General features: G+C 32.2%; 1 protein-coding gene across 4 annotated transcripts in view; it reads left to right on the forward strand.

Annotated features, from left to right (window-relative positions):
- Positions 1-23,682, forward strand: part of LOC118071579 (uncharacterized) — a 117,606-nt gene that overhangs the window by 44,472 nt on the left and 49,452 nt on the right. The gene's annotated exons all lie outside the window — the stretch shown is intronic.

Below are 23,682 nucleotides of genomic sequence, written 5' to 3' on the forward strand. Positions count from 1 at the left end.
ATATAAATCAAACAATTATTATTCATAGGAGAAACACCAATATCCGTAGTAATTTATCAGTGATAAGAGAACAATACCTACATAGCGAAACTCTAGACGAATCATCTCAAATAGCGTCTGAGACAAGAATACAATGGCTGCTAATAGAACTAATAGGTTAATGTTACCAACTTGAAGACAGTTAAATCGATTGAGACATCAGCAAGACAAACTTAATAGAATTACTGGAGATAAAAATTTTTCGTATATGACAAAAACATTGTATATAAATTCAGTACTCATTATTTTGGACATGTTCATATCCTAGTAATTTGATGATGGTAATTGGAAAATATTACTCATCATAGTCTGCAGCTGGTACATCATTCCACATTATCCTTAGCCTGAGGCTTTAGGGTCCCCAATTCATACGTTGTTTGCCGCCTTTTTCCTTCTAAACATCATCGCATCCACCCTCGTACGTTTCTAAAACCTTTGGTCCTTTGCTACCAACCAACCGCGAGTAAGAAATGGATCCTCGTATCACCCTCGCGGTTTGTTTTTTCTCTTATGTATATCTTCCCTCTTTGTTCTATTTTCACAAAGTGTATTGCGTGAAATCTCTTGGGTATTGAAGCGTTCTTGTGTCCTCAGGACATGTTGGGAATCTTTCTAGAGATGGGGTCGAGTGGAAAGTCCCGAATCGTAGTCATGGATCGTTTCTTCTATCTTTCATTTATTTTTTTTTCCGTTCGGATTGATAGTGTGGCATTCTACGAGAACTCTTGATTTTCAGTTGATAAAAACAATGATTTATTGGATTGGGTAGAAACCACATTTACACAAAATTTTTTTATATTAATGAATAAATTAATATAAAAACAAATGATGTATTAGAATGAATTATAGAATGTCAATGTAACTTATTATAAAGAATGACTTCTTGAATATTTTTTTTTTTATATAAAATATAAAGATATTTTTAGAGAATCAAATAGTATTATTGAAGGTTGGATCGTATATTTTTATATGTTGAAAAAGATATGAAAAGAAATGGATGGAAAAGGGAATTATTTTAGTATGGATCCATTAAGTCAAAATTTATGATTGATGAGAATGGAAAATACTGATATGAAGATGAAATATTTTTGCTAACATTGGTAAAAGGGTGGATAGAATTTAAACTGCATCAGACAGCAACTGGCATGGTTATATTTTATGCACTAAAGCAAGGGCGAGTAGGGTAAGGGGTAGCGACATATCCGGGTAGTGTCGGTGTGTTGCAACTCACTTTAGAGTGGCGGGACGTGTTGTTCATGGGCATGTCTCCGCCAGTTACTTCGCGGCATAAACTAACGCGCTTGAAGCCGCGTAGGATGTTAACGCGCTCGCTTTAGAGTTGTTACTCTTGCATCCCATGACCGATAAACTTTTTCAACGTCGCGACAACAATCAAGCCACTTTGTCGTAAAACACATCAGTTGTATTTTTATTGTATTCAAAACTTTGCCACTTTTTCATTTAATTTATTTCTAAATCAAAACAATTCTCTTAATTATTATTTTCAACCATTTTAAAACTATTTAATAAAAAACAATAAACAAAATGATGGGCATTTAAATAGATATGTATGAAAAAATCTGTTTGAAGGTAGAAATAAAAAAAATGTTTTAAAAGGACAGGATTTTTTATAGAGTCTAATACACTTTGTCTATTTGAAAACAGTTTGTCTATAGGTAACTGAGATTGGCAAACAGGCGTTCTCTATAAATAAAGTCGTAAAACGTTCTCAGTGAACGAGAAAGGGATGAATACGAGCCATTGCTCTCAGAAAGTTGGACGTGGGTATTGTTGGAAAGTAGGTAGACCGTCTGGCTTCAATTCTCTGTCTTCTATCTTCAGCCTTATTAATGGAACATGATTTTGCTCCCTCCAACACTTTACCCTCTATAATCATCCAATAAAACGGATTGTTCCTCTCAACAGTCAAATCACAACTAATTATTAATATTATAAATAATAATATCAATACTACTTTTCTTTTTTTTTCTTCTTTTAATGAATATTATTTTATTCCTAGAAATTATAATCTCTATTACAACATATCATCGATGCTCAATAAAGAATGATATTTATAGATATTGTCATACATTTTCGATGAAAAAATTTCAATTTTTATCAATTGTATTCGTTCACATTTAAATGAAGTATAATTCACTGGAAATATTTTTTTATTACCAAAACAACCCAAATTCCTGGTTCGTTATTCTCCGATTTTCATGGATCTCTTGTCATGGCACTCCCAGTTACCGCCTTCTCATCATCTTATTCTAGAAATTCTTGTGGCCACCAAGATTTCTCGGTAGACACGACGTTCAGATAAATGTCACGTAATTAACCCGGAGACATTATTAATTTTCACGCTGGCAGAATTGGAATGCATTAACGTTTCTGCACCGCGATTATCTGCTAAAGTTATTTTATTTGACGCGTCTGAGGTTTTTATAATTATTCACTAAGTAAAGGAACGAAAGAAAGAGTGAGAAGATGAGATTGCAAGTAATGAGAAGTAATATTAGATAAGATAAATATAAATACACTGATTGTCAGAAACGGATACATTTTTGTTAAATAGTGATAACCTCATCTAATGATAAAATTGTGACTAATTATGATTGATTGATTTATTATTAAATCATCTTGAGAAATTAATTCGGTCTCGTTTACAGGGTCATTTTATTGTCTCTCTCTCTGAATGATATTTAAAAATAAAAATTCTCTTGAGACTATAAACATCTTGAGTTAAATAAGTTTTAATTGTAATAAATAACAATGGTATTAAGAGAGAGAGAGAGAGAAATGAGAGCAGATATTTTGAAACAGTTAAATGGGATATTTACAACTAAACAATAGATGCATGACCAGGAATAAATTTGACGAAAATAGGTGAATCGATATTCAAGAAAGGGTCGTATATTTGAGGGTAAACAATTGATGTTTCTAAAACTAGATTCGTCTCGACAATCTCGCGGGAGGTGGTACGGCTGTCTCTACAAGCCACTCGATCGTTTCCGGGGATCTTGAGAAAGTTTTGGAGTCTCGCAAGGCAACGTACCCTGAGACAAGATATTTTTGCGACATTCTTTTTTCTCTTTCTTACTTTCTTTCTCTTCTGTAGGACGTCGTAAATGCGGGGAGGAGTCGTACAACGCGACTCGTAAAGTATTATCGCTGAGGAGTGGGTGGTACGGAGGAGGTACGAGAAAGCGGGTCGAAAAGAGAAGGGTGGTAGTAGGAAACAGAAGAGGTCGTGACTATTCCCTTGAGAAGAACCTTCAAGGGGTGGTAAAGGGGTTGGAAAAGAGTCCACTGCACTCTGGCAAATCGCACTACGGATTTTAGATTTTTAACGTGACGCCAAGTGCATATTTACTCTTACTTTATTTTTTCCTCGTACTAGTTTGTCTTTTAACACTGTTTTTTTTTTATTTTAAATTATAAATCGATACATTTTATTTTTTTGTTATGAACTTAGTAATTAACAAGAGATTTCGAATATTATTATCATTGAATTATGAATAATAAACTGAAATTTGTATTTTATGATGTTATGGTCAATAATTTAATATGATAACTGATTTAATATTTTGCAATGCAAAAGAAAAATTAATTAAAATTACATTCAGATTAATAATTAATACATTTTATTACAAATTAATATAAATGTTATTAATAATAACAATATAAAATCAAAGGAAATAATAAATTAAAATTATTTTCAAATAATTTCTTTTCATATTATTCATATTTCAGCTAAATTTTATTAATTAAAAAAACTACTGAATATATTTTGAAAAAATGAATTTAATGGTGAAATGAAACAGTGATAATTCATACACAATACATGGATCAATAAAAAGAATAGTGGGGAATTATTCGAATGAGTTTCTTGTTCCTCTATTAACTTTTTTCATCACGAAGATTTGTTTGAGTGACGAGAGGAGTTAAGGAAAGTGCTTTGAACTGATAGAACTGTCGAGCAAACAATTAACGAAGGCAATCACTATGGACAAAGGGACCACAAAATGGGGGTGGAATGATCCTAGAAGGATGTGCGCTGATAAATATTAACGAGTTGGTGGATTCGCGTCATTGAACGCGAGCAAATCACATTGGCTTGGATACGACAGCCGAGCCTTCTGTGACGCGCTCGTTCGTCTATTATTTAAATTACTCCTTCCTTTTGCTGTCTTCTCTGACTTTGCTCTGCTTACTCTATCTCTTTAACCTTATTTTCTTTTTATCTTGCTAGTGAACTCGGTCCACTTTGCTCGTTGAGTTGCCTATGCCACTGATTGGCCTGGATTGTTACTCAGAATTTCAACATTTTGTATTTTTAATATTCAATTATTATTCATTGAAATATGTTTCTCTTGTTTGAAGTGTATTTTCATATTCTCTCTGATTTATGATTATGTTTACTCTTTTTTTTTCACGTTGAATCTGAAGAAATTATTGAATAAGTAAAAGACATTGGCTGATAATAAAAAAATATTCAAAGTTTTAATTGAAAAGTATTCTAAAAATAGATGGTAATTTAGAGAGAATTTGTATCAATTATTGTCTCTAAAAAACAATTCAATTAGTATTGAATATAAATCAATAGAGTAATTGCAATTGAAAAAAAAGCTTTCTCCACAATAATTAATCAATATTTAATACCTGTATATTCTAATGAATATTTCTTTCATTTCTGTTTCAGGTATGTATAAAACCCAGCAAAGCTTTTATTTAGAGCCAATATCGATTTACGATACTGTAAGTAAACGTTTGAAAGTTTGGCATTAAAATTGTTTTGCAAAAATAATAAAAACAAAACGTATGATTGAAGATGGATGAATAATTGAAAGATATGAAGATATAGAGAGATCGTATATAAACGAAAAACTTTTTTCTATACTCCAAACGTTATAGAGATATCCTTCATCTTTTATTCTAGCGAGTTTTTCAACGTCGAGTGTCGCGAATTGCAAAAACAAAATTCTCTTTGTGAATAGCGAAATTTTTATTTTTCATTCTCGTCGATCGAGCGTATATATCGGTCTTCAAAGGTATCGAATATCTTTCTCATTTTCTCTCTTTCTCTGTGGCCTTTCTATCAAACGGATTCTCTCGAAAGCTCAACGCGCTCGGAACAAAGAACGCGCGTGCCTTGTCACGTTGCAAGCGCGCGCCACGCGCCACATTTTTTTTTTTTTTTCAAAAACTATTATGTTTTGAAGGAATACAATAAACTGGCAAATCTGAGTAAACAATATCCCATCAGATTCCAAATGCTGTGTAAATATTTCTATTTTTTCAATTTAATTTTGTCTTAATTAATTATATATTTCTGATGTTAATATAAACATCAGATAAAAAATTGTTCATTTATCAAGTATATTAATTATTAGCTACTTTTTTAATTTATGGAACGAAATCTCGTCATTACATTAATGAGAAATTTTCAATATAATAAATAAAATAATAACAATAATATTACAAATGAAATTAATGGCGTTTTTATTCAACACCATTTCGTAACAAAAAAAAAGAAGAAGCCTATAATAATTTAAAGTCAAGGATCCACATGTGCACAGCGGGTGAACACACGCTTCTTTCTTGGAGAGCCCATGTTCTCTGGAATTTTTCTTTTCTTTTACTTGTTATTTTTTTTTTTTTGCTTTCTTTATACACGTCTGGAGATTTTGCTTACTGTGCAACGTCGAAAGAATATAGTATCTAAAGTCACGTTCCAAGAGTACATATCCTAAAGAGGATTGGTGGACACAGAGCGTAGGCTTTTTAAAAACTACCAAAGATACGTCCTGAAGATATAAAATGCATATCGGCAAAAAATTTTCTGCGCACTTGCGGAAATGTGAAACGGAAGGTAAAAGCATTGAGCATGCGAATGGCGACATAAAGCTGTGATCGATGCCCGGGCTTTTCTCCCCGTTTTGTCAGGATGAGAGAGAAAGAGAGAATGAGAGAGAGGCAGATTCAGCCTTTCGTACGCGAGTCAGGAGCGTTCTCGAATAATTGATGCGGACCAGTAACCATAATCAAGCCTGCGCGGCCAGTGCGCGCGATACACAACACACTCGTCGTTTTGTACACGTATGATTGTCTCTCTAACACTCAGTAACACTAACACACTTGTAAGGATACGCCTGTGGCGAATTGTGTGTCCGGGGCCACGCGAATCGATTTCATTCGATTATCCAACTGAATCAAGGATTCCCGGAGCAAGCTTGTGCCACCGCGGACACATTATTCAACTGCCCCCACATTTCCCTCGTTAGAATGTAATATTTCAAAGGACAACACCCAATCGTCACGAAGCACAAGCTGCCTTTGTATTTCCTTCCAGGTGTCTACCATAATTATGCTCGATGTTAATCCTCAAATACGTGACCATTTCCTCGCTTCCTTCAGTTATTCTATTTAATAATAGTCATTTGTTCCCTTTTTTTATCCTTCTGTATGTATATTTTATTGTATAGATAATGAGAAAATTGGCCTACCTACTATTTTTCTCTCAACTTCTTTATACTTCCGCAATGAAAATGATAGAGTGTTTTTCTGGTAGTCATTTTAAATCATTAAATCTACTGGCTAATATGTATAGGCGTTTAAAAAATTTTTTTCCTAGTAAAATATTACTGTAAATTATTATTTTCTATCTAAAAAAAAAAAGAGGAATATTAAATTATTTGACGACAATTAATTTATGGTTGAAAAAAATAATTTTAATGGTAGTATAACTGACAATTGTAAATTCAAATTATTACGGCATTATTCTAACCGATTTTCGGAATAAAAATGTTTCCATGTTTTTTTTATTCAAATCACGAATAACTCAACAATTCTTATTTGAAATTTTAATAAAATCGTTTATCATAATATTCTAAAATTTATTTTTTCTCTTCCAAATTCGTTTTCTCCGATCTTTGACAGTAAGATCTGATAAAAAATAAAATATTACAATTTGAAAAATACCAGAGAATTGAAAATACATCATAAAAAATAATTTGCTTGATCAAAAAAAAATATGTGTCAAAAAATTTGAATATTCTCATGAGGAATCGAGCCGTAAATATGCATCGAAGTGAGCTGAAGGTAGAGTGAATAATGGAAAAAAAGTGGGAAGAAACTGCTAATTTACGATCCTGTGCTAGAACAAGACATCGAGATTATTACCATTGGGTGTGAATATCCCTAGGCGCCTCAACGGTTGCTTGAAGGAGGAGGCGGGCCTGAAGAAAACCGATCTTTCTAATTTGAGAGCCACGACGGGATACCTGAACATAGAGACATCCTAAGGATTCTCCAGGGGTCCTCGATGGCATCTCTCGCGTCAAAGCCATTGTGTCAGCCACTGCGGGAGACGTACATGTATCGCAAAAGAGCAAAAAGGACATCCATACAACACCTGAAATATATATATACATATATATGTTGTAGTGCTCATGAAGTCCCAGGCTATGTCCTCTCAACCTACGTATGAAAAAAGAAAAGTCACAGGAAATGGAAGCAAGTAAATCCATGTCCAATGTGAAATTCGATCTCCAGAATAGAAGAAAAAAAAAAGAAATATATATATAAATAAAAATCAGATATTTGTATACAGAATTTATATGGCTGTCAGGTTAGCAAGGGAATAGAATTTTATGTGCTACTTTGTTGCGTTAACTAAATTAATCGAAGAATGATAAATCACGGAGATTTAATAATACTGATGGAAGTAAACATATTAGCAATCATGTGTGATGTACGAAAAAGGGACGAAAACCTATTGTGAAAGTCACAACAGAAATTATTCTAATGCTCACAGTGGTCGTAATGGTCACTGAACCAAGTATTCATTTATTTTTGTTGACAGTATTTTTCTGACAGCAGTCGAAGAAATATATTATTTTTAAACATCAAAATTGTAATTGTATAATAATAATATATATATTAAACTAATTGAAAGTCTCCCTTTAAAAATTTTTTCAAGCTTGATTAATCAACCTCAATAATTTTATTAAATGTAACATGATTTGAATCATATGTTGTTCAGTGGAAAAGGATGATTAATGGCATTTCAGTGGAAAGTGATTAATTGAATTTTTAGAAACAATAACAGGAATTTCGGGTTGAAAATAATTTCTACCTGGTTGAAGAGTTAGACAAAGGCAAACACTTAAAGGAATATTTAAACGAAGCAAATGATTAGATAAACTTGTCCAGTTGTTAATTCACATATTTCTGGTGTTGTCACTTCATCAAGGGCTTTAGCAAACCACCTAACACAACAGCCAGTCATTTGTCTTTTCACTATACTCTCCCTTACTTTAACCGTCTCTCGAGGGTCTTTGCGCGTTTCTACACGAATTATCTCCGCTTTTGCTAACACCATATTGCAACAAAGCCGAGAATTAGCTCGTAACGGTGGATCAGAGACGAACATGTGAATTCGCTACGCTATAATAGTTTTGTATTATAACAATACATTTATTTCTTCATATAAATGTGTAGTGTTCTTATTTAATATGATGTACAAGCACATTTTGTAATGAAATTTGCGGTGAAGAATTGCCGAGGAGTGACCGAGCGAGAATATATACAACATTATGTTCCCTTGGAGAATTCAAACGAAAGCAGCCGAGTCGAACGGTTCCCCTTTGCTCTTTCGTTATTACATTAGAGTTTAGACAACGCGATTAGGACTTTGCGCACTCCCATCACAAACTTTGACTTCTGCCAGCGCGAATTGAACAGAAATATGTTACGTTGTTAAGATACAGCTGTGACTAAAAGTAACTAACATACATTTATTATTACACTTCCTAACTACTACACTAAAACTACTTGAAATTGTTTCTCTAAATAAATCAACAACCATCGCCATATTGATTTATTTGCTAGTTTATTTTAACAAAGATTTTTTCTCTTATTTATAAAAAAAAAAAGAAAGAAATAATTAGTTAGAATTACTATCTATTATAACCAGAGAAAAAGTAGATAATAAATGATCTAGTGAGAAAGATGGTGATGAAGATGTTTATCATTGAGTGGTGTAGGAGCAGTGATGATTTTCTCATTAGCGGCTCTTTTGAGTTCTAAAGTGAAGATCTACCTAGAGTCTCTAGAGTCTTTAGTTGCAAGTTTTCCCAATAGCTATTGGCGTAGTGATCTTATCGTTGTTGTGTAGAAGCAATCGCTTTGTACAGGGCGCGTGCTTTGATTTACACACGTAGACCAACAACCAGTGTACATTCTCATAGTTGGTCTCTCACTCTTTACTTTTACTCTCTCACTTTGAAGGCATAGCGTGACACCAAGCGATCGCATTTCTAAACCACACTATGTTGACAATTCTGTGTGTCATCGTATCCCACTGTGGTTCTTATACCTGTCCAACTAGCCCTTTACTCTTTTTCACTCAGTTGCCTATATAAACGATTCAAACTTGTAATCAGTTTGGATTTTATTCATTTTGTTTTGTTAATTGAAATACTTGGATTAAATAATTCACAGAATATTCTGACAGAATTGCAAATCGGATTACTCTTAATACGCTTAATTTTCTGAGTTAATCAATTAAATATTCGAAATAACTCACAGGCGAGTCGTTCTACTCGTTCGTAATTGCATCATTTGAATACGCATCATTTCATTCTCTTTACTTTTCTCCCTACTATCGTTCATGAAATTTCTCGAATTCACTTTTTACGATCAACGATATTTTTAACGCAACATTTTCATTAGAAACCACCGTTAGTCTTTTCCCCATTTGTCATGCTTCATTATTAGGTTTAAAGAATTACAGCTATATAAATAGATATGTCTAATTTGATGATAAATATTTTAATTGACTAGAAAATAAATTATCCAATTGAAGATAAAGATAATTCTTGTTACTAAAAGGGCAAGTATTATTTAATTTTCATCAAAGCATTTTATTTCTTAAGAAAGACATGAAACTATATATTGCAAAGTCTTTGTTTAACTGAAGCTATTTTGTTTTATTGTTAAGGCAAGACTGAGTAGAGATAAAAATATATAAATAAAATAGTTATTTGCCTGTAATGTTTAGTTGTGTTTTAAGAGTCCTGAAAACTCAGGAATATCTTGAATGAAAAACTCAGTTGTATGCTTTTGCTCTTTTGCCCTTTAACAAAAGTCACAAGAGCAAACGAGATGAACGAATTCACTCTTTGATATCGAGCACGCTCTGGCATTTCTCATTTTCTCTTTCACTTCCTATCTCTCCCGTCGTTCTAACAATTCGCAATGCACTCAGGCGATCGAGAAATCTGGATGAAAATGTATTTCATTTTAATCTTTCAGTTTATTTAAATTTTACTTTGCAGTTTCTAGCGAATCGAAAATGAAATTGGCTTGAAAGAATTTTTTATCGTGAATTTTTTATTAAATTTTTTTCAATAAATTTTTTTTTCTCGGTTTGTCAGTCAAAATGATTGATAAAATTTTAATAGAAATCTTTCGGAAAAAATTCTTTACCAACTTGCTTTATAAACAATAAATGGTTAATTTTTATTGTTCCTTTTTCTACTTTTCGAATAGATTTAGTGTAATTTTTTTTTTAATAACAAATTGTAATGAAAAAAATCAATAACACTCGATAAATTGAATGAAAAATTGTAAAAGAGCATAATTGTAGTGAAAGACTGAACTAATTAAAAAGGTTTTTTTCAAATCAATTTCAATGATTTTTTTTCTATTCAAATAGACATTTAATTTAAATGGTTGGGCAAAATTGATTGGTTTCAGTTTGCAAATTTTTTAGCTGAAGAGAAAAGTAAAAATGATAATGAAATAAAATAAACATAGAGGTGAGTTCGTGATAATTTTTCAGGGACAGCTTTTTCATTTTTTTTTTCTCACTTACTCTCGTGTTCTCTCTAGCACTCATCGATTTTATCGGGGGCCCTCAGCGAAGACAAATGCTTCGTTTTATCATTGATATCGCTGGAAATGCTTTTATCGGTGATAGCTCTCTGCCACGATAGAGAGACAGAAAAAAAATAGAAGAAGAAAGAACATGATGGTCGACGGGGGTCAAGAAGAAGATGAAGAATAAGAAGAAGTAAAAGAGAAAGAAAACATTGGTGGACTCTAAAGAAAAGTGCTCTGTCAGAGATGGTAAATTACGATAGGCTCCTTCAAATGATGAAACAGAGAAATGATGACGAAGTATATCTGGTGAAGGAAGTTGTTCGGTCGTCACTAATATCTCACATCCTTATCAAATGTTCTTTCTCATTTAGTCGTCATAAAAGATTAAGAAAAAAATGTTCCATTAATTTTCCCGAGAAAACAATCATTTTTCTCGGGACAAATTTGTTGTGAGTGAATTGCAGAAATTTTCTTTACTTTACCACACGTTTTTTCGGATTAAACTTTATCGTATTGCAGTGATGATGAAGTATTATGAAACAATTTTATTTTACTTTGATGACTTTCTACGTTACTTTTTCTGTCAGAATTTATTGAAGAAATTATCCATTATATTTATAAATGAATTATGTCAGAAAAGAGAAAAATTCACTTATAATACTAATCATTAATTAATTTATACCTTAAATCAACATCAAAGAAACGATTATAATAATCCTCCTCATTTTAAAATTACACTCACATTATTCTTTCAAGTTAATTAACACGATATATAATTGCATAAATTATGAACCCATTGTTTACGAGAATTAAAATAAAGAAGAATCAGCAGAGTAATATAAAAATGTTTTAAAGATATATTTATCGTGAATGAATAGCAAAAACTTGAGTTCTCATCTCTTGTTTTTCATCATGAAACTTGACATAATTATTTAGTACAAAGAGACGTCTACAAATCCAAGATAATGGATCGACAGTTAATTGCACCATGACGTTAATCCCGTGAGTAATCCCAGTTGGACAATAATTTCAAGCGATTCCTAGCCGGAGAAATGCGGCACGACGCAGAGATTCGCGGCATGTATAGACTGAGTTGAAAGCACCAGGGTGCTGGTAATAAAGCCTACATGTAGACAATAGCAACTTGGAGTTGGCGTAACTAACGAAGTTGCTGTTACGCAGAATGGAAACGTGGGCGCGAATTCATCGGCCGTTCAGCTGTCTACACCATTTCAGTTGCTTCAAAGTTCATTCATATATTTATTGTATATTTTGATTGTGCATCTAAAACATCTCAACTTTTAACAACATAATTCCATTTATTTTATTGTCGTTGAAACTAAATATTATTCCATTAAAATCTTTTAAACATCACAGCATGAATTCTATTATTTTCGATAAACAATAAAAACTTTTGTACTTTATCCACAAAAAAATATTCGGTTTTGTAAATCAATTTTTTAATTGATCGATTGTCAACAATTTTTAAAAAAGTTTTTATTAATTTAATCTGATTTGATATGGATATTCCTCGACTCGAATTTCGAGTTTTTATAAAAGGTTGATTGGTTTAATATTTTTTATAAAAAGATTACATCAATTATTTACTCACAATAAATAAAAAGTGCTGATATTTAATTATTATATTACAACTATTAGATAGATAATAATAGTCAATACGAAATGGAACATTAAATGTTTTTTTTTTTTTAATAATTGACACTTTAAAGCCGATTATGGTTGACTATAATGAAGAAAATGGTCTAAAAATGTTTGGAAAATTCTAACAAAAATAAAATTCTATTTAAAACGATAGAGGAGATTAAACTTATATAAGAAAATCTTGGAAAATGTGAGAAAAAATAGATAATTCCATTCACAGAAGGAAAATATCCGAATCTTACTTTTTACTTTGTGAGGAAAAGTATAAGGTAAAAAAGGAAGTTTTATATCCATTCGAAACATTAATCGGGCTCATCCGCGATCTTTCAACGTCCCTTGAAATCTTCCCCAGGCATTCAATCTTTGGTTTTGAAAACGCTAAAGCAACAATGCCAGGACCAAATGCTTTCCACTTCTTTTCAATGAGTAAACTGGTATCCGCATCAAGAAGACAAGAAAAGTAGTAAGGGAAAAGAGATGAAGAAAATAAAAGAAAAGTATCGCGTGCACCTTCTTCTTTTTTACTCTTAGAAATATCCACCCCCTTGGCTGTATTATAGCTGACCTAACTTTACTGAGACTCTTGAAGGGCGCGGCATTGGTGACGGTGAAGAAGAACAAGGTGGAAAAAGAAGAAAGCACCGACGAGTGGCCTAACCTCTTCCTTGGGTTTTGTGGGACTTGCGCGACGAGTACCACCACGAAGAATGGCTACAGGGTGCTCTCGTTCTAGTGGTAAAGCTACAAGAGACGTGCAACTATTTTTAAGCAGCAAGAAAAATTGAAAAATAACGTAGTTAAACATGAACCACAAACTTTTACATATTTATTTTATTTTATGTCTTTTTTATTCCATTTTTCTTTTCATTATCATGAAACTTACACTACTATTTTTTTACTGAATTACTTTGAAAAGCTTTTACTAGCTTAAAATATAACTAAAAAAATACAATAATGCTTTTAACGTATTTCTAGGAAATAAAATCATTCCATTTTCTTTTTTACTTTAGAAACATGTTATCATTAAATGTCGTTTTTATTGAAAATTTAATCATTATTGATATTTATGAGTATCGTTTACTAAATAATAAAAAAGAAATATTTATGTTATTCACACCAATGATTTTATTTTACACATATTGAACCTATAACACTAAGTGAACAACAAAATTATTGTGATAATAATTTTACTAGCCATCGTAACAAACTTTTTATTTCCTACTATTTATTGGCTATTTTTCATAACATAGTTTTCATCTATTTACTTAAACTAATTTTAAATTGTTAAAGAAATCCTTAAAAGTTAATTTTATTAAATCACTCGGATAAGTGTGTAGCTTATTTAAAGATAAAAAGTAAGATGTTTTTTAGTTAGTTATTTTTTTTTCTTCTTTCCTACTTGTGCAGAAGAGATGAGACAATAGTTCTTGTTAATAAAGACAAGAAACCTCATGAGGATTCTATCGCTACGTTTTGTTCGTTAGAGTAAGAATAATCCCAAGTGAAAAAGCAACGAAAGACGTTGACTGTAACTTGGAGAAGACCAGCAGAAGTCCTTTTTTTTTTCTTTAAGCTAGTAAAGGTTCTTGAGTTGACAAAGCCGCACGAAGGAACGCTGTGACAACGTACCGAGAACTTGCCCGGCTTCGCGTAATATCACGGTTGGAAATTCCACAGCTCCAAGAAATTCCATCTGCCTACTTACACTGTATTCTCTCTCCTGAGTTTCCCCATACTTGACGTTGTCCTCTCCATGTCCTTCTTGTTCCTTTCCATTCCATTCTCAACGTTTTTCTTACACTTTTCAGATTTCGCAAAAAGCTGGAGGGAAAAACTTTCGTTATTCATCAAACAATCAATAAATATAAAGTGTTTAATTTCCCGAATAAAACTGGATAGGGTCAAAAGAAGCCTAAAACATCCCCAAGCTCATTTTCTAAAATCATATTCAACAATGATAACAATAATTATCACAACTGTCAATTCCTAGCACGAAAGTTAATTCAATGATAAATTTTTATGATAATTTCTTATTTTTTTTTAAGTTTTAAAAATATTTTTGGGCCTGATTTGGACGTACTATGGGTCTAATACATGATTTTAAGGTTGAATTGAGTGCGTTGAAAGCCTGAAAAATCATTTGAGCTCGAATTAGGCTTCCTTTGGGTGCACCCAAAAACTGATCATTTTTACTCCGGTTTAAGGAAAACAATTACGAAATATATCAACAGTTGTTGAAGATAAGATAAAAATAAATAATGATTCTTGAGTCGATAAAAGTAATAAAGTTCTGAAAGCCCGATAATGTATTTATTTATATCAAAGTGGTATGAAGGAGCTTGATATAGAATCTTTAGTGAACATAAGAGATATAATTAGCTTCAAGTATTGAAGATAAAAGTCATTTGTCAGACATTAGTCTCGATATATTTCTTGCGGTTTTCTTTGTCGCGCTGCAAAATGGGTGGTCGAGAGAATATAGAGGGTGAGACGTGTGCGTGAAAGCGTATCGTAATGTACACCCATCCCGATAAGACCCGAGGATGGGCACCGAGCTCGAGCTGGCTCCGTTTTATTGGCTGCATCCTCGCGACAAAGGACGGGTTATGTTACGACCGCGTGTATGTTACCGTAGAAATGCTTTTTTCCTTTCTCTCCTTTCTATATTTCGCTTCCTGTCATTCTATTTTTTCTCTTAGTTTCTTATGAAAAAACGAACACCCAGAGCTTTGTGTCGCACAAAACTTGCCAATAGTACCGAGTTTTTGTTACTTCATTCTTGTTTATTTAACAATGAAAATTCAAAAGATTCTATTTTATGATTATTTTCTCTATGTATTACAAAAAAGAAATATTTTTATAACTAACTTGGTCTACATTTGTGTGTTAGAGAATAGAATTTTTCAATTTTACATCATCTAAAATTAATAAAAGAATTTATTTAAACTTTTCTTTATATTAATTTTTTATCTTTATATTGTTTCAGGTGAGTGATTCTGATGAGTTCTTTTTCATTTTGTAAGTAAAACATGCTTTCCCAAAAGCTAAAGTAGTTTTTCATTTTGCTTAATAGAACTTGATAAGTTCGAAAGTAGTTTTCTAATTTATCAAGTGACATTTATTGATAAAATAATATGCAAGTAATTATATTACAAATAATTGAAAAGTGAAAAATTATAAGCAGGAGCTTTTATAACTCATACGAAAGGTTGATGGCTTTTAACGCTCAGCCCAGTTAGATGAGAAGAACTTTTGAGAGCAATCAAACTACATTCTAGTCTTGCAGACTCACTCAGACGAACATTTCAAATTGAAACTATTGCCAGAGTGGGTAGGTACTGCGCTTGAGCAACTACTGCTTTTTCTCTTGTGCACCCTCATAGCTTTAACTCGGTCAATTTTCTCAATTCGTTGGAAAATTTTCCCACTCGTATCTAGCATAAATACTCTTATGTTTACTTATATCTATACCTTAGCTTTTTTCTCTTTTCCCTCAACGATACAATTACTTTTTTTTATCGCTCAAATTTTTCTGATATGTTATTCAATCGTGACGATAAATAAAATATATTAGCTCAGTATTCCAAATAAAATTCAAACTCTCAATGAAATACAACTCGACTTTATCCATCGAATTGCAAATATATAAGTACAACTGTTCACATGCAATGTTGTCATAAATTGTGGAAAATTGCACCAAATTTCAATGAGGCTCTTTGATAGTTAAAAAAATTCCCCTCAAAAATACACGAGACAGTAAGATGAATTTTTGTATTTTATTTTTCTAATTTACTTATTCATTTTTTCAAAAGCATTTTCATGATATATATTAAATTTTATCGAAACATTTCAAACTTTCATGTAATTGAATTTTATAAAAATACTTGGTATAATTTTTTGCAATGTATTCATTATAAATATTAAATACGTATTTATTTTGTTAATAGCTTTTTTAAAAGTAATATTCTTGAGAAAATTATTACAAATATTCACTAATTTTATAATAATAATAATAATTATTATTACATGAATTAAATTAGCATGAAATTTTATTTTAATATTTTAAAATTGTTTAGTACATTCTGCATACAGTTTTTTTCTCTCTTTTAACTCCGTTCTTCATAATTAACTTTGCTAAAAATATCTGAAGTTTCTTTCAATGAAAATGAATATTTTAATCATGTAAAGCAGTAATTAGTTTCTAAAGTTTAAACGTGAATACTTCTAATAAATGAATAGCATAATTAATAGATAACGTTGTTTATATTAAATATTAATTTTAACATTATCATCATTAGGTAATAAATGATGTAAAAAATTTTTATTGAATATATTTAAAAAAGTTCGAAAGTCATAATTGTTAAAAGTGGATGTCGGAAAGGTCGAAATAACTTTCTATAGTTGTTTATCGACAAGTAGCAAAGAAGAGTAGTAGTTCAAAAGAGAAAGTACCAAGAAGAGAGGCCCTTGGCACACTGTGCCCGAGAGATGTTCTTGTTTTTGACATAGCCCGGATGGGAAACGAGAGGAAGTGAATATTGTATGACCCGAAGAGGGTAGTTGATATAGAGGATGAGGGAAGAGTAGAATCTTCAGGAGCTTCAGAGGGTTATAGAAGACATCAGAACTTCTTGGCGGTATTGGTTCGCGTCTTCACGTCTGTCCGATCATGTACTGTTCGAACTACTTGGGTTGTCGGTAGAGTTACGACGAAGGGTAGTACTTTAGAAGGGGGTGATAGAGCGTTAGACTTTCTTTTATATCGAAAGAGAATAAAGGGAAAGTTTTCTTTATTTTTATTATTTTTTTTTCCTTCTTGAAACTTTAGAAAATGATTTTTTATTTGAAATATTATGAAGTCGAGAATATTTTTTTCTACCTTTTTTATTATTTTGTCGTTAATGAGGACATTTGGGGGAGTGAATATTATCGATAACGGAGAGTGAGAGTGACTGTTCAAAGAAGGGAAAAGCGAAAGGAAGGAAGTAGGAAGGAAGAAAATTCTAGGGAGAAAGACAGAGAAAGAGAAAGTTGTTGGTTGCTAAGATACCATAGAAGCTCTATAGGTAAATCGTGTCTGCTGATCTTACGGCCAAGGTTCACGTCAGTTCACTTCTTCGAAGCTTGAATATTCGAAACAATTCAACTACTTTTTCATTTTTATCCTTTTTTTCATAAAAAAAAAAAAAAAAATACAAAATTGGTTCTTTCTCGTTCAAATATTTTTTTTTCTTTTTTGTAAATTTATTCCGTACATCTTTTCTGAAGTAAAAACATCTGAAGAATTTATTCAAATGAAATAAAAAAAAAAAAAAATAAATATGAATAAATAAATTTTAGTATTCTTGATAATAAATCGAAGGTATTAAGAACAGCAAAAAATTAATTCGTTGATAAAAAAAAAGTATGAAAAGTATGTATCGTAACTTTATTAGAAAAAAATAATGCAATTATTCAGAATGCGATGAGAATTTAAGAGGAATTGAATTACTGATGCAATTAATTACCCAGTGAAAGTTTCAATTAATCAAACTGCCAGATCTCGGTGGACAAAAACAAGTCGTTATAATTTTAGCGTTTAATTCCAGTGGAAAAGGAGACGATGAGGGGAGTAATAGCAGTAGCAGCAGCTGAGAGTTTTGTGAAAGTCGATCGATGCAATATAAGAGCCTGTGGGCACGTGCATGGATATATAAATGCGTTGCTGCACGGATGCAACATGCGAAGTGCTTTGCTAATGGGACCGTGGCCACCTGTTTAATGTCTCTCCATTGTAACGTTATACGACATACCTTTATATACAGCTCCTTCTCGATATCTTGGGTGTCGTCACTGAATTCCGGAGCACCTTGACTCTCTCTCTCTCTCTGTCTCTTAATCGTTACGCAGCTGTGTTTGATACTTTGCAAGTTAAAGAAAAAAAATTAACAAAAATGCTCTTGTGAAATTTATTAAATAACAAGATTGAATTTTTCGCTTGGTATTTTTATGAAAAATGTGTTGAATACTTATGAAAAGTGTCGAGGGTAATAATCTGTCGGGAAATCTCCCCTGGTCTATATTGGCATCACCCTCGCACAGCTTCTACATTCTAGTACTCATTCTCTTTATTCAGAGATTAATAACCGAGCTTCGTTAACAATAGATCATGACCAAGGGTCAGATGAACATAGAATTGTGAATAAAAAAGTTGAACCGCGGAAGAGAGGGTGAATTACTTTCTCTCCATTTGTAATGCAATCACATTGCGCTCACCCTTGTATTATTATTAACCCCTTCAGTCTCTTGTTTTATATCAAATTTTATTAATACTATTTTTGGTGGTATTTCATTCCTTTTAAAATTAATTAAATTTTAATAACAATTTTTAAATTTATTTTTTTGAGAATTGTTTGATTAAATTTGATCATTTCAATCTTGTTATTATGTTTATAAAAGTGGCCATTTTATTTACGTTTTACATTAATATTCGCATGAGTAATTAAAATTATTTTTAAGCTAGAAAAATGAAATAAAAAAATTCGAGTAAATAATTGAAAACGACGATCAAGCCTTGGGCGATTTGTGATTTCCAGTGAATGGTCCCTTAATTCTACTCCATCTCTTTCCACTCATGCGGAGGGGTGTTTAGCCTGGAGGCGTAACGCGTTGAGTGGCCGATACTGTAGAAGGGAAGTGACCACTCGAAAATATGAAACACAGTACACAACGTCCATGTACATTTGATCCATCAACGCTACGTAGCTTTTTTCTGTTTCATTCAGCAGTCCATTAAACCTCTTAAAAAAATAAAAAATTCCTCTACTACCCTGTAAATTGGTGATCAGTAAATTTTCTAACGGTGTAAAAACTATTAGTATATTTACAAAGGGTTATTTTTAAATAAGAAAATTATTAATTTTGTCATCAGAAAAAAAAATATTCTCTTGTGTGTTTAACAACTTTCTAGATTTCCTAAATAAATATAAAATAACAATTGTTTAATATAATTAATTAATTATTTCAAGTATACTTGACTCAATGTCAATCAATGAATTAATAGTTGATGTAAATAAAGGGAAAATGTTTTGTGAGAATTTTTGAAGTTGACAGAAAGTATTACACAATTATTTACCCGACGTATATTAAATAGAAAATATTTAAATCAACAACTATCTCATATGAAAAGAATAAAGTGTGTGAAAGAGGCGGTTTATTGATAAAGGGGTAGTTGCATAGATAAAACATGGACTTGGTGGGTTTTTATTGCAGTAAACAAGTTGGGTAAACCGCAAAAGGTTTGTATGTAGTTCGAATGAAGAAATAAGAGTAAGGGGGAGTGTATGGAGGCAGAGATTGAGAGGCCGGAGGGTTTAGTCCTTTTCCCTTTTACCTCTCTTCGTGACCAGCAAGCACAGGGGGGTTGTCCTTCTCCCAGTACAAATAAAAAAAAAAAAGAAAGAATACTGTCTCTCTTGAATGCACCCAGGTGGTCGGATCATTGAATCCCATAAAATCGTGTCTTCCTTCGGATCGTTGGAGCTCCTCGATCACGTCTTTTAAATTCTTTACTTTTTTTTTATTCGCTTGATCAAATATTTATTTTCCCCTCCGCGTTGTCACTTTGTCTTTGTCGTAGCGGGGAAAAAATGAAGGAAAAACATGAAGAGAAGAGAAAGAAGTTGAAGGAAAAAATGATAAAATTGAAAATTGCATACTTATAGACATTGTGAAGGAGGTTTTTAAGTCTTATTTCCTTGAGAGAAAAAGTAGCAGTACGTAAGCCTTTCAGGTGGTAATAAACGGACAATACTAGGCACTGTCAGAAGTACAAGTGAACGGTCTAGAGAACTACTAGGGAGAGAAGATGAACGTGTGAATAGAGACTAATCGTTTCTTCTCGCGCGAGCCCTTCTCACTCTACTAACTCCACCTCATATAACATACCTCAGTCTACTTACTGTATTGTTCTCCACATCTCTGCGGTGTAGACTTGGAGGTTGCATTGTTGTCGTCAGGATTTCATCGTCTTTTTCATGTAATTGTTCGCTTGACAACACCTGCTTATAGTTGTCATAAGAGGAAAAATATCTTCTTTGACTCCGAAAAATTTTCTACATTTTTCCCATCTAATCTTCATCTTTCTTTTCAATTGAATTCATTATTTGAGCGCGACATTAACTAGAAAATATTTCATTCTATGCCGAGAATTTATTTAACTTCCTTGAAGAATATTTTTTTTTAAACTTCATCATTTATCTTGATTCTTATAAATACATATATAATTATTAATAATTTTTATGAATTAAGAAAAATAGTCTAGATAATTTTTTGTGATTTCAAAAAATAATTAAGCTTGATAGTGCTTACTTATAATTGTAACAAAGGTAAAAAAGGTTTCTTCAAGTCGAGAAATTTCAGTCATTTTTCTTGATTTAATCTCGCATTTATTCAATTTTGTTGGTTACTTTCAAAAAAAATGGGTAAAAAAGCTATTTTGAGCTAGTTTTTTGTCAGTATATTTGCTTTATTCTGTTTTGTTAATTTTTTTTGATAACTGTGTGAGCGCATGTACGTTGATAAGTTGGCCGTTTCCTCCTGCGAATCCATTCATTTTTTATTCCGTGACCCCGCGGCATCCGCAATCTCTCTCCATCTTTCTTGCAGTTGGCAGGGCGAGAGAACTCGTGTGGAGTATAGTGTACTCTGTACAGCAATACAGCACTATGTATACAATAAATGTATATGTACAAATAGATGTTAGGTATACCTATACATACAAAAAGTAAAGTATATAGAAAGAAGGTGGGTGATGTGTATATGAGAAAGAGAGAGAGAGAGAGAGTAGGAGGTGGAATACGGGTGTAGCAATCTGAGAGGCAGCAACTGGCTTCGACGAGTCCTGAAACGACTTCAGAGAGGAAGCAACGGGGCAAAGAGTGCTCATATGTACTGTGCGGGTGTAGACGTGCAAGAAAAAAAAATTCCGACAAACGAGATTGACCGGATTGGAGAATTGTATTCTATTTCCTCAGCCGGAACGAAACTGACGCCGGCGGTAATGAAACTTTTTAATCGCCGGCGGCCACTTTTCCAGATAAAAGTACACATTCTCTATTCTAGCAACAAGCAACATCGTCACAAAATTTTCCCTTACTCTCTCTCTCTCTCTCTCTCTCTCTCTCTCTCTCTCTCATTTGGTACATTTTTTTTCTCATTTATTTTTCTCACATCTGCGACCTGCATTCAAACATGCGCGGTTTTTCACTTGGCGAAGCGTATTATATACGAAAAAACTCAAGTAAAAAATTATAAACCAGACAGATAGAGGTAGGAAATTATGAGAATAGCTTGTTGAGGTTTCATAATCGTTTGTGAGTGGAAAATATTCACTATGAGAGCCTAAAAAAGTTTTGCAGACTTTTACATCTAATTCACATTTATTTCGTAATAAACACATACTCTAAATAACTCTTTTACTCTCCTTTTGAAACACATGAGTGCTACTACTTTAGGAGTTATTTGAAAAGAAAAATAAAATTGCTTTGTTCTATCGTAATTATTACAACATTTTTGTATTAATGACTTTATTATTGGGTACTCATTTTTCATTTATTCGTAAAAGTCGATAAATTAGATTTAATTATCTAAACAAGATACCCAGCTATTTTATTTAATAGGATATAAATAGCTTTTAAAATAATTCGTAGTATTTAATTACAAAATGAAAAGTGTACATTGCTGGTATTAATGTCTCATTTTAATTGAAATAAGTTTGTAGGATAAATACTCTTGATTAAAACTGAAACACTTATAGGGTAGAAAAAAAGCCTCTTATTTGTGTTTTAGATTTATTGAATATTTTTTACATTTGAATGACTCTCGATTAAAGTGCATTTGACGAAGCAAGTGCATAGACATCGGAGCACTTGTATGCTCTCGATATAAATCTGTGCGACATTGGAAGGCACGTTTTATCGGATTCCCCGGAATCTCATTCTCAATCTCTCTCAGTCTTCATTCCGACGTGAATTTTTATTCGTTACACAGTTTCATCCCTCTCTCCCTCTCCCTCCGCTTTGCGAAATCTGAGCGGAGCCGGATATCGCGTTTCCACCAGGGAAAATAATTAACTGCCTGCCGTCGTGGAAATTTAAGAACGTTTGTTTAACTTAGAGTGTTATACTCTTTCTCACTTCCTTTTCTCTTCTCCCTTAAACTCTCTTTCTCTTATTCCGTTTTTCTCTTCTTAATTTTCTCGTTCTCTTCTCGTTGCAGCTATTTTTTAATGTTTACATTAGGACAAATATCATCTTTATTTTTATCAAATAATATTTATATATACTTTAATAAATTTTTTTTTTTAAACAACAAAAATAAAGATGATTCTTTAATTAAAAATTTTGTAATGGAATTTTAAGAAAAAAAAAATAATTGTCGATTGAATTTTAATAATATTTGATCTATTAATATCATAAGCACAAAATTCAACTGCCCCTGTCCGTTAGAAACAATGCTAAAATATTTAAATTTTAATTAAATTCAACCCATTTAAAAAATCGATAACCTACATTTTCTTAATTGTCAATTATATGCTTTTTCCAGCATACTTCGTAATTCTGGACATCCTTTTTTTACGACAGAACTTAAAAAATGACTTTAATAAAGAGATTTGGACAACGATTTATAGTTAATTAATGAAATTTATTTCTCTAAATATAAATATTTATTTATGAGAAGGATATTTTATAACGTGGATTAATCATGTAATGCATTGTAATTCGAGAAAAATCTTGTGTCTATCTTGTCTCCCTCAACAGAGGGGTTGAGCTAAAGCGCGTAGGCCTCTTAATTCGTCCAATAAAACGGCAATTTTGCTCCACGTGGGTTCCATTGGTGTCACTATTAAAGCCGTACAGCACCTGGGATCTGTCGGGAAAAATAAGTAAATAATAAATTGGCCTCGAGGGAGAAAGAAAACGTGGTGTGCAGAAAAAGATAGAAGCTCGATTTACGAGCTTTGTCTAGCATACCGACATCTCAAAAAGGGCTCGAATGATGGTGATAACCCTTCGACATTTTGAAAGCCACTCTCAACGATTCAATTGTTCCGGT

Source organism: Chelonus insularis, unplaced genomic scaffold (genome assembly GCF_013357705.1).
Source record: "Chelonus insularis isolate UGA/USDA-ARS -01 unplaced genomic scaffold, ASM1335770v1 contig_88_pilon, whole genome shotgun sequence".
Lineage (NCBI taxonomy): Eukaryota > Metazoa > Arthropoda > Insecta > Hymenoptera > Braconidae > Chelonus > Chelonus insularis.